Source organism: Lactuca virosa, chromosome 2 (assembly GCF_052849685.1).
Source record: "Lactuca virosa cultivar CGN04683 chromosome 2, Lactuca_virosa_CGN04683_v6, whole genome shotgun sequence".
NCBI lineage: Eukaryota > Viridiplantae > Streptophyta > Magnoliopsida > Asterales > Asteraceae > Lactuca > Lactuca virosa.
The window spans coordinates 240,117,671-240,131,443 of record NC_136427.1 but is presented as its reverse complement, the minus strand read 5'-3'; the positions used below and the strand labels follow the sequence as shown (position 1 = coordinate 240,131,443).

General features: G+C 37.7%; 1 pseudogene; it reads right to left on the bottom strand.

Moving 5' to 3' along the window:
• Positions 1 to 2,155: 2,155 nt before the first annotated feature.
• On the bottom strand, positions 2,156 to 2,273 carry LOC145161857 (5S ribosomal RNA; annotated as a pseudogene).
• Positions 2,274 to 13,773: the final 11,500 nt, after the last annotated feature.

Sequence of the window (13,773 nt, the reverse complement as noted above, 5' to 3'; positions counted from 1 at the left end):
TGCAGGGAGACTCTCTACACAATCCTCGAGCCGAGTCGAAACAATTATCCATATACACAAAGCCGACACATCCTTTCATAACCGAACTTTACGAAACACAAGATCACATGTGGAGAATCAAAGAAATGATGTTCCTGGTAACTTCAACTTCTATCCTCACATGCACAAAACTTCAAAATTCTGTAATAATCACTAAAACCAACCATCCCAACATGAGTCGAACAACCTCAATCTAAAATCTTCACACATTATGGTAGAGCACTAACGAATTCCAAATGAGTCACTCTATACCTATACTCGAAGAATATTGTCCTCGGACACTCATTTACTTCTACACTTGTGACGACACCCGATAGAACATGTAATGAAGATAGCGTACATACTCATTTCTAAAACTGATCTATAATTGCCAATCCTTGGCAATAGATAACCGATCCTTGCTGCGAACTAACCAAGTTCTAACATTCCAGTATATAAAGTGGGTGATCCAATTGTTTCCTTCTGAAGATACATGGAACTCCTATACTGATCCATTTCAAGGACGAGTCCCCTATACCTTTCACATGCTAAATTCAGTATACTACCCGGACGGTCCATCTTCCCCCTTACAAAGGTACTCAACTCTCCTAATGGGAACTACTTGACAAAGTGAGTTCCTTGTCCAATAGTTTCTATGCTGCAAGGACAACTTGTGCAACACTGAAGACATAAACTCACTCGGTTACCTGATTTATACCCACGATATGATTGATTTATGCATTCCTTTTGACGCTTGGATGGAAATCCAACAAACCTTTTGAGAGATAAACTACTAAAAACTGTAACCACAAGCATTCAGATGATAAGTTGATTCTTTTCTCTTTACGCATCAATCAAGTCGGTCTAATCACCTCGTAGACTTGAAGCGTAGACTCCTCTAACCTACGATGTTGAAACTGCAGTCAAACTGTACTTTGTTATCCTGATCTTGAACACTCAGTTCTCCCTCACTTAGGATTCAAACTACCATCGGTTTCCGTCTACAACATCAAAATCTCGAACCAAATCAACCAACACTCACAACCCTTGATTCTCTAAGACTTTACCTAATATAGACTCACATAGTCCTTCGAATAATCAGATCTACCGTAGAACCCTATCAGAAAAGAACAAGAAATAGGGATAAGCCAAAATTCTAAGCCTATGTAATTAAATTCAACAGGGTCTTCTGACAATTGAAAGTCCACACGATTGTTCCCAAGGCAACATGTAATTTGTGCCAATCAACAAGCGATTGGGTTACACTACATGCTCATGAGTTGACTGACTAAAACAAGATCAAATTCATCCAGGTTTCACCACCCAAAACCGAGTATCGACATAATTTTATCAGATTAACATATCTAAACAAAACACATTGGCCTCCTTGACGGTTGTTGGGTTTCACACCATACTTTTGATCCAAAACTGAGACCATCATCCTTGACATGGCTTAGTTGACTGCAAAGAGAATTATACTCCATTCTCACTTCACTTATAATATCGGTTAAAGTAAAATGATATTCAGAACACCCTGAGACGTAAGCAAGAAAATCCCTCGGTGCGTTTTCCATACCTCACGTAATAACCATGGATTCCTTGATCTATTGATGATCATTGACCTTCTTGAATCTCTTAGCTGCCAGTAGCTCCTGACCATGCTCTAGCTCCCTCTTCCCTTGCCGGACCTCCAGTCCGAACCCTAGAATCATAAACTCGATCTACATCAGGAATAATTTCTTCTCAAAAATGGGTCGAAGACTCAACTTGTGATTTGATCTCTACTACGATCACCAAACCAACAAAAAATCTAATATCTAACACCCCTCGCATCTACCTAACGAGTGGTACGTCTCTGATCTATTCTCCTTTAAACCGAGGAGACTAGAAAAATATTACTCACTCGTAGCAAACATCAACACAAGTCCTTGCCTGATCGTCCCTGAAAAAGTAGCAATCCTTCTGTTGAACATCACGATCACTATCTTCTCGAGTCTCACGACTCAGGCCGATATTACCTCGAACTTGGTCCACATGACCTCATACTCGAAGACATAGGTATGCCCACAATACTTAGACCCAAGCCACCAGGTGTAACATCCCCCTCTGGCACGTATCATAATATTGTCCGCTTTGGGCCACTCGACACGAGGACTTCCCAGGGGGTCACCCATCCTGGTACTACTCCCGCCCGAGCACGCTTAACTGTAGAGTTCTTATGGGATCTACTGCCTTCACGACTTTAAAACGCGTTGTGACAAAGAAGGTATCCAACCTCGCCCCAACAAACCGGGGTCCTGCACCTCCTCCCATAGAACATCTCAAATAGTGGTCGATCAATACTGGCATGGTAACTGTTGTTGTAGAAGAACTCGTACAGTGGAAGGTAAGCATCCCAACTCCCTCCAAAATCCAACACACAAGCCCAAAGCATATCCTCGAGCGTCTGGATCGTCCGCTCGCTCTGGCTATCAGTCTGAGGGTGGTATGTTGTACTAAAATGCAACTGAGTACCCAACTCCTCATGAAACTTCCTCCAAAACCTGGACGTGAAACGAACATCCTGGTCCGATACCACCGAAACTGGCACCTCGTGCCAAACTACCACCTCCCAGACATAAATATCATCTAGCTTATCTGCGGATATACTCTCGACAATCAGAATGAAATGCGCACTCTTGGTCAATCTGTCCACGATGACCCTTATAGAATCAACACCATGTGCCTTCCTTGGCAATTTTGTGATGAAATCCATAGTGATTTCCTCCCACTTCCACATGGTAATGGGTAAAGGATGCATCTTTCCGTGCGGTCTCTGATGCTCGGCCTTGACTTTCCTGCAAGTCAGACATCGCTCAACAAACCAAGCTATTTCCCTTTTCATACAGGGTCACCAATAACTCAACCTTAAATCCCTGTACATTTTCGTGGCCCCCGGATGGATAGAAAACTTTGACTTATGCGCCTCCTCCAGAACCGTCTGTCTCACCCGACCTAATGTCGGGACCCAAACTCTACCACACATTGTCAACAAACCACGACTGTCCCTGAAATACAAGGGAATTTGCCCCTGATCCGCTCGACCTTCCAATTCTCCTTTTTCAAACCCTCCACCTAAGCTTCCTTGATCAAATCTAACAGAGGTGAGGTGAGAACCATCCTCAAGAAAACATATCTGATAGGAGTACTCGCCGCCTTGCAGCTCAAGGCATCGGCCACCACATTGGCCTTCCCAGGGTGGTACAGGATCTCGCAACCATAATCCTTTACCAAATCCATCCATCTCCGTTGCCGTATATTCAAATTCGGCTGGTCCACTTAATACCTCAAACTCTGATGGTCTGTGTCAAATAGTACACCGGACCCCATACAAATAGTGCCTCCAGATCTTGAGGGCAAAAACCACGACCCTCAACTCCAAATCATGTGTGGGGTAGTTCTCCTCATGAGGGTTCAGCTGCCTTAAAGCATAAGCAATCACGTGACCCCTCTGCAAAAGAACAACTCCCAAACCTGAAATAGAGGCGTCACAGTAAACCAAAAAATCATCCAAACCCTCAGGGAGCGCGAGAATCGGGGTCTCACACAATCTCTGCCTCAGAGTCTCAAAAGCCAACTGCTGATCAGGCCCCCATCAAAAGGTCACATTCTTCTTTGTCAAACGGGTCAAAGGCACAACAATCTTGGAGAGATAAATCTCCGATAATACCCTGCAAGACCTAAGAAACTCCGAATCTTAGACGTGGTCCTCGGAACCTCCCAACGCATCACAGCCTCGATCTTGGAACCTTCAACAAAGATTTCACAATTATGCTTTACCACGTAAAATATAATTAAAACTACTATAGTTGTTAATAAAGTTGATTTGGTATCTTGTTCTTAATCTCATACATTCATTAGAAAGGAAGTCATACACCAAAGTGTGTAGTTCCTTAATTATTTTCTCTACACTTTAGTGAAAATATCATTAGGAATCCTTTACATATAAATAAGGTTCACATATGTCAAATAAACTACATTATTTGCCTTCAAAGATCCCTTTCTTGAAGTTGGAATATGTGAATGCCATTTATATAATAAAGATAACAATGCCAAAGATGAGTTTGATTTAAAACAAGTTTAAGTCAAAAGTGCTTGTATATAGAACTTGATTTTATTTATAAAAATGTTGATATTTACTTTGCAATTCTATTAAGAGATCTAGTCTCATAAACAGAAGTTAATCATTTCAGAATATGAATATTATCGTTATGAAAAACGATTAAGTAAGATCAAATATCTGAATAAAATAACTGAGACATAAATTTAGACATGCTAAATTAAAACATATATTGTTCCAAAACAAATATTATTTTACATTACAAGTACTTTATGTTCTAAGCATAAATAATAAACTAAACTCCGAGAGTATAGTTCCAACTTGACTGTGCTCAGCTGGTTACTCTTCAATAAATATTTGCAAGCCATTTACAAATATTAGGTTAACATTTAAGTACCAAGTACCTAAGTGTTACATGAAAAGTACGAGTTCTACCTAGTAGATACAAGAAGTACTAGTCTCTTCCAGATTTTCTTTCCAAATAAGAAGAGTAAATCCTCTTCCAGCGTCCAATTTCTTCACAAAAGAAACAAGATCCATCTATGTGGGCTTTAGTAGATTTCATGGGCTTAAAGGTGTTCACTCCATAAAACATGGGTCTCCTGGATCACACAGGGTGATTCTTTTAGCATTGTATTATTCCAATGTTTAAACTAGCTTTAAATAAAATATCATTGTATTTATTGGAACATTGCTTGACCTGTTATATCATCAGATATATGTTTAAATTTCCAAGATGTTTCTAGAAGTCATGAATAACTATTCCTTGCTTGATGTTTAGAAGCATCTTTAGCATCACAGTACTAGGTATCATGTTCAGGTTTAATTGCTCAAAGCAAATAGTTTAGGATTAGGACCTTTAAGTGTATATAATTTCATATGCCTCACGAGATTGTCTTTCAAGACATGAATCCATTCATTGAAGTTGTATCTATTGAATGTTATTGTTTCATTAAGTCATTACAGAAAATGACAATTCATGATAATGAGAATGAATTATTTAACTACAAAATTTTAACAAAATTCATTTAGTATTTTCAATATTTAATCCTTAATAATTAATACCCTGTTAGTTTCCAAAAACATTAATTATCAAAGTCAAGGATCCAAGTTGCAAAACAAATAAATGGTTATGTATCCTTTATCTCATCCATTTGAATTCAACCCGGTAGATATCGATTATCAATTATATCTCACTATATAATTCCAAGATTTATGGGATCGCTAATAACAAATTTAATTAGACATGTTTGATCTCATTTATGCCCCAGATATCTCTTGCTTAGGTATCCTTTATCACAAAAGATTTCCGATCAAATCATCCAATTTGAAAAACTTGTGTAATCGGCCTATAACTTGGTTATAGAAATTGGGAAGACACCCCGGCCATCAAAAGACAACACTAAGTGGTTAGGTATCACTTATCCCACTAGTGCATACAAGAGATGTGCGTGTTTTTTTTTCAAAAGGATTGCATATATTTGAGGTTTATAAAAAATGGTCATTATATGTTTTATAAATCTAGTTTAAAAACATATGATATCATGGTTATTACATGCATATAATAAACCATGGTATAAATTTTTCAAAAGAAATCACTTTTAAAGGTTCTATATAAAAAGCTAGTTTTTATATAAGTTGACACGTACAATTCAATTTTAATAACCGGTATTAAGTTTGAATGCATTTGAACCTTTTTTTTATATCTTTAATAAAACTTCATTTTTATTACTTATATAGTTGGAGTTTGTATAAGTTACAAAAATCCCCATTTTAAAACTTATAATGGAGTATTTCAAAATTTGTCGTTATTAACGATTTTATAAAACCGATTTTTGTTTTAAAATAATAACTTGTTACATCTTATGTCCAATTTTGAAAAACTCAAACTCCATGTGATGTTTATTTTGTCCAGAATTATTTTAGCATGTGAAAAACTAATTTATCAATCACACATAATAATTACATAAAATAAACAACACAAAACATGCATAAAAAGATTTGTGCATAAACATAGCCAACTAATGACATTTTTTTGTGAGCCAATACAAAGATGTCAAGTCCATTCCTAAAGGGACATTTAAGGGGACCAAAAATCTTCTTGTAATGTTGTTGAAGAAACTCCCACTTGAGTAAACACCAATTGCTTGCAAAAGATTGGAAAAACTTCTTGAAGGCTAGAATTCAACAACTGTCGCTAAAAGTCCAACAGCCCTTTGTAAACAACATTAGTGACACTTTTCAGAAAATGTCACTGAAAATCCTACACACATTTTAGACTTGAAAATTGCTCCTTTGTCTTCAAAAATGTTTCCAACTTCATCTATTGTTACATTTTTGTACAAATAAATTAATTCTAAAAACTAATCTATTACTTTACAAAAATAAACAAGAAAACTAATCTATTTAATTTATTACATATCATATGAATAAATAAATTATTACGACCATTTTTATAAAACAACCAACACAACAACACAACAAACACAATGGCCATTGACTAGTTTATGCACATCATATACATCAATATAAATATAAAACAATCTTTGTTTTTCTAAGACAACTTTAAATGACAAAAGATGCATGAAACTTTTGTCACATAAAAAAATAACAATTATAAAGTTGTCACAGGAAATATGTATGAACTTATTTTTATACAAAAACAAGTTATCCATATTCTCCAAAAACTAAGATTTTCAAAATCAAAAAATCTAACCAAACTTGCAACCTGACTCTGATACCAATTGTTGTGTTTTAGTTCAAAGATAGTTTCATAAACTTGAAAAATATGGCAACGGAAGACTTAAAATTTTGAACATAACATAACATTTTATACCCACCAAGGATCTTCTTGAAAGTTATAGAGAGATTTAAACACCAACCAAAGAACGGATGAAGAAATTTCAACCTTTGTTGTTCTTTGGGTCCTCTTGGGAGGCTTGGAAGTTGATGAAGAATGTGGAACCTTTAAGACACCAACAATGACTCAACTTGATGTAGATGATAGTCCATAAACTCTTAAACCCTTAAGCTTTAAGTTCATAACCAATATGAACTTAAAGAGGGCATGGAAATGCAAGTAATCTTGAAGAAAACAAGAACAAAAGGGAGAGAGTAACATGCTCTAAGCATGTTACGGTTTTAAGAGACTAGAATGGATCAACATTTCAAGAATGCAAGCCTCAAATATATATAGTGTCTTAAAGTAAGTCTTTAACCATAAGGTCTTAGTACTTTAAGCAACCTTGTCCCTATTACCATAAGAGTGTCCATGCATGCTTCTAAAGCATGATTTCTTTTCCTTTAAATAATCAAGACCCATAATTTGCATATATGCAAGCATGCTCTCGGATTTTATATAAAAAAGAAAGTCAAACTTGGTAAACTCTTTTATAAAATATAAACCTTAACCTTTTGGTAAAAGACAAAAAGTCTTTTTGATCCAAAATGGTGTACATGACTTAATAAATCATACCATATGATATATATATATATATATATATATATATATATATATATATATATATATTTTGTTACTTGCTAATGAAAATTATTATTTTCATGAAATAAATAATTTCCAATTTAATTATAAGAGTTTATTGAATATTTATTAAAACCAATTTCTAATAAATAATCAATTATGTCAAGTTGTTGTTAGTGTGACCCATTAGTATCATATGTTAATTAGCAATATCACTTTAATATGACTCTTGAGCATACTAGACATTTCAGGATAAATGATAGATGTCAGTTCTTTGAGTCGAAGAAACAGTAGCAGAATTCGATATAGGCGAAAGCGGGAAAGCCCTTCGGCTGTTGTAGTGATTAACATACCAGACTGACGCAAGGCTCTAAGCTCGTACCTTATAAGTAAGCTCTTTATGCTCTCTCTGCTCGCTCATTTTCGTCATAACATGTATTTATATTTTTTTCCTAAAAATTTTGAACAGTTTTCATCATTCATAAAGTTAAATTGTTACCAAAGGGCTTCTAGCCCAGCGGTATCCGGTGTTGCTCTCCCTCCTTAAGGTTGAGGGTTCAAGTCCCGTCGTGGACATATGTGAATTAAGGTGTAGTTTAGGAGTAAGTTCGATTTGCCGTTTCAAAAAAAAAAAAGTTAAATTGTTGGTATTTTATAAATTATAATTTTAGTCTCTTATTATCTTTCAAAGTTACATTTTTAATATAACACTTTCAAGTCTTATTTTCGTCTATTTTTATATAAATAATTGTTTGAATCAAAACTTTATTTTAATACTTTTATGTTAGATTTTTATGTTAGATGTGTTACATATCACATTTAAAGTTTAACATGTTACTAAATTCAACTACCAATAATATTTTCTTAAAATATTGATCTGACATAAATATCTTCCTTTAGGAATCAAATAGATAAACAGTACGAGTACTTGTATAGGTGGTCGTTCCTTTATTTAAAAAAGTAGCACATCATGGGTCATATCATCAGCGATTGGTTGCCAGGTAAAGAAGGACCCACTTGCAACTAAAACTTAAAAGCTGTGCCATTCCTACAAATTAAATAACTTCAAGGACCACCAAAATTGTCATTTCTTTAATAGGGTTGGTAAAAACACATTACCACCTTTCCTACGTTTAACTTGAGACGACGTCTTTTTTATATTTCTCATGTACGATGTTTTGTCTGTCGCCATATCACCAACTATTTACGTATAATATATTTTTTTTAACAAAACTTGGTTGACTCGCACAAAAGTCCATCATTCTAACACATCAATAACCCTATATTATTTTGCCTACTTCACTGGCCGTTTTATAAGTTTCGAAAAAGAATACCCAACAAAAGAGTAATCAAGCAAAAAACTATGGAGATGCATGAGGTTTACCTCGAGTTCAAAATCTAGAATAACTCAAAAATATACATTACATATCGGTTTAATTAAGCAAGTTATATAAAGTTCAAATTGAATAAGCTTAAGTTGAGTTAGAGGCTTAAAGCTCAAGTGTTTGCATTTCATATACATATAATGTTCACAATTTCAGATTAACAAGGAGCTTGTGAAAATAAAGAATCACTAAAATAATTTGCTTACAAAACCAAATACAGAGAAACTTTACAATAACTTTTAGAAGAACAAATCAAGGACAAAGATAAACTTGATTAATCATACATCATTAAACAATAAAAAATTAGTGTGCACATAAGTTTCCGGTAGATCATAAACCAACATACCTTTAGTCTAATGGAGTAACAATACGGTGAAATGTCATCCTTCAAGAGATTGAAGTCCAAGTACTATTTAAGACATTTGTGGGACTAGGATTAATTTAAAAGTAGATTAAAATATGTATGAGCCATCATTCTAAAATAAATAAATAAATAAATAACAGTCCATAAAACTTTCTGTTCAATTTAACTACATGTGATTATGTGAATAGTGCTTAGATTAATGAAAATTAATAGTAACTTGCCGTGATGTTAACCTTATAGGAAATAATGTCCCTTCGATTTTCATCGAAATAGAGGAGGTTGATCATACCAACTATCAAGAACATGCCCAAATATTTCATTGTTGGGAAAAATAAGCTTTGGATTATGACTCGAATTGCATCGTGCCATGGTCTAGTCTTGATAACGTTAACTTTATCACTAATAATAAAAAACAAATATCCATCGAACAAATAGTGTATATTTATAAATAGAAAACAATTAAACAAATAAAAATTAAATTAAATATCTTCTTTCATCACATTTACAACTAAACAACTAGTCACAAAGACACAAACACTACTCTCTGCATTGCTAATCATTCTCTGGGTATTAACCATTCTTTCTTATAGTGATTGCAAAACAACACCTAATGTTTTCTCCATGGTATTAACCATTCTTGAGGGATATTGTCTATAAATTATGGTGTTACAACTCCCCCCACTTAAATTAGATTTCGTCCTCGAAATCATTCCTTACCATCCCCGACATGCCAGATAACCTGAACAACACGACTACAACCCCGAGCATACCACAACCTTCCCACGGCAACCGAAACCAACCCTAGCAGGGCTCTCCAACCCGAAGATGAACGAATCATTTCTCAACCTAAAATAATCCCTTGCTAAATAACCACGCCTACTCAACATGGAATCTGAAGTCTCGAGATGGTCTGACTCCCTGACAGACCGCCCATACTGAACCATTGCTAAATCCATTCCACTTATCACCCCAATGACTACCCAACTTCTGATAACTTGAGGTTCCTATTAGAAAACATAATCACAGACCAATTATCCATGCAAAACACTTATACTTGACAGAAGACTCAGATAATCCTTCGAGTAGGAGACTTATCCCTGCAATGGTTAGACTCAGAGGAGAGCTACGCAACATGGTCAAATCATTTACTCTAAGATTATCCAATCCCAATTGCAAGTGACCTAACATCTCCTCCGAATAACAAGCTACTCCACACACGAGTTCCATATCAATAATACTACATTGACTTATCTTGATGCCCTTAACCAATGGAACCAATCCAAGACACAATCACAAGAGCTTGATCTATCATCAAAAGCGAATCCATTCCTTACCCTTGAACCCTTCGATTGATGCCCTCGGCATATAGATACCCCAAATTCTTATCCCATGAAAAGAAAATCCTGCACAAAAACACTCGCGATTCTCAACTCGAGATCTCACCCAAAAAACAACCTGATACTTAACTCATAACTCGAGATCTACGAATTTGCGCTTGCATTTCACCCAAAACCTTCTGATTCACAACAAACCCTCACTAGATTGCGATATAAAGGTTCCCAAACCATCGCTAAGACTACCAGTCTCGCACCTGGTCCAACCACCAAGTTCCCAAGAGTCCAAATAACAAGGCTACCTAGCCTATAAACCCCTATGTGTCACATACTGACCACCCACTTGATCTTGCAACTCAAGATCCAAAACATTGACCCAACGGTCTCCACCAGGTCCCACCTGTATTGCCATAGACACACAAGCCTCGCCCACGGGTCCCACCCAACTATACCACGGAGCGGCCTCGCCTACGTGTCCCACCCGTATAGAGCTACATCGGCCCGACTCCGCCTCGGACCCCAATGGTCCTCAACCCAAAACAGAGAAATACTCCTCGATAATCCTGGTCGGCGTGCCCAAGGCATGAACTGATTCCCCCTTTACACTCATGACCACCTCCAACGATAGTCTACCTCGAACTGGTGAATCCAACGATAGTCTACCTCGGACCCCAATGGTCCTCAACCCAAAATAGAGAAATACTCCTCGACAATCCTGGTCGGCGTGCCCAAGGCATGAACTGATTCCCCCTTTACACTCATGACCACCTCCAACGATAGTCTACCTCGAACTGGTGAATGCTACGATCCCATCGCAGCCTTACAACACTACAAACCAACCATGGTTACCACCCATGGCCTAACCACACCCTAACCATCACAACCCCACTCATCCTGAACTGAAACATGCATCCAACTGCATCCACTCAGGTGTGCGGGCCATACTTTGAATTCCAAAGCCCTCAACCTGGACTCACCCACAAGCCTGCTATACATAATAAAGGAGGCGCCGATCAGCGGTTGGAAGTTTCCTGAACTCCCACTTACACAACCTCAATCTAAACAGCTACTTGGGTCGTCTCTCCTTTTGGCCAGGATGTGAAACTTGCCCTAATTCCACACCCTTTCTAACTCCCTAAATCTTGATCGATTCTCCCTCACTTGGATTCGAAGAAGCTTTCTCATTCCTTAAATCTGATGGATTCCCAACCCATCAACCTTATATAGCATGAATCGCCTACTTGCGCTAATCACTACTAACGTTCCATTACTAGCCAAACTCAAAGATCACCCCACTCCTGAAATCCTGGAGAATGCCCTTGAAATATTAACCAGTCTGATAATCCAAATCACCTCCCATGATATCATACCAATTCCCTGGGGTTCTTATGCTGGCGACTAGAAATCACAACCCTTGCCATGCACTGACGAACATCCACTCCAATTTCCATTCTCAAAGAATCACTGGACTCTAACTGAATACAATCCATGAGAAAATACAACTCCCCTGACACATCCAATGATCAAACAACTCACGCAAATGACACCACCATCTTCCTGCTACCGCTCCTCTCCAAGTAACGGTAGGGTTTGAACCCAAAAGTTATTCCATAGGCAAATGCCGATCATACCAAAACAGATTATAAAACCACTGAACCCTGACCAAAGATCTTCCAAGCAACACCCCTGAATTGATCTCGACAAAGACCCGGATCAACAACTGAACATGCTGAAACCCACTCAATCAAGATACGACCCTCTGAAGATTCATCGATGACTCTCGGCATGCAGAATGGCATATAACAATCTATGATAACCCATAAAATAGCAGCGAACCAACCCGAGATATAACTTACCCACACCTAAGAAAAATTTCAATGCAATACAAATTCCCGATATCAACCCAGAAGAAAACAGAAGATGACATACCCGAAAAAGCATCTGAAGGAATCCTGACTTCCTCCTCCTGAGTTACCCCGACCATCCTGAGGACATGGTGCAAAACTCCCATCTGATCCCAAATAACAAGAACTAACGTTATGATCCTTCTTCCCGAAGGATTCTGTAGATCCGCAAGCTTTGGGCTCCAGATGAGCCCCCAACTGCCCTACTACAACCTCGGCCCGAAAGGCCCCAAGATGACCATCCAAGAGCTCCAAAATCCCTTCTTTGCCTGAACCATAAACCACCGAGGTCCATTCCAAAATACCGCGAGTAATCTCTGATGAGATGAACTCATGCATCCGCGCATCGATCGACTCAGTACCTGCTACTGAGCCGGAACCAGAACCTGGACCCCATTCCTGAGTGCTCAACACCAAACCGAAACAACATGGAAAAGATCTGATTATACCCAAGAATCCTCATCCCACAAGCTTCCTAGATTCTCCAAGACTCTCCCCGATTCGAGTATGGATCATGTGCTTTCAGTAGTACGGGCCCAATACTACCTTCCACACCTATCCATACTTTCCTCAAGAATCCTCCTGAATCCTCTAAGTCACCTTCTCAAATCCATACACTAACACTCGCTAACCCGCAAAACAAAACCCACTGATGCAATCCCTAGGCTTTCCTAGGTTCCCGACCTCACACTGTCATCAGCTGCTGAAGAACTCCCCATAATGCCAGTCACCCACCTCATGAATACAATCACTTGCAACAAAGATTAGATAATCCTTCGAGTAACAGACTCATCGCTACAACGGATGGACTCAGACAAGAGTTGCGCAATAGGGTCAAATCCATCACTCTGAGATTATCCAAACTTTGTCACATGTGACTTGACATATTCACTTAGTAGTTGACTCCCATCACCTAAGAGTTCCATAAATCACAAAGCAAGCAACATTCGAGTAGTAGCACTCCAATCCCACATATTACAACTCATACTAGGGGCTCCCACTCCCGTTACTGATTGACTTACGCATACAAATTATACTCAATCCAGCATCCCATGCTTCCTAGACTACCAGGCACCACATATCCGACCAACCTATCACTGGCTAATCAGAACTAGCATGCAAGTCTACAAGCTCATACAATAGGCATACAATGCATCTCTCCTAGCATTCTATCATGCAAAAACTGAG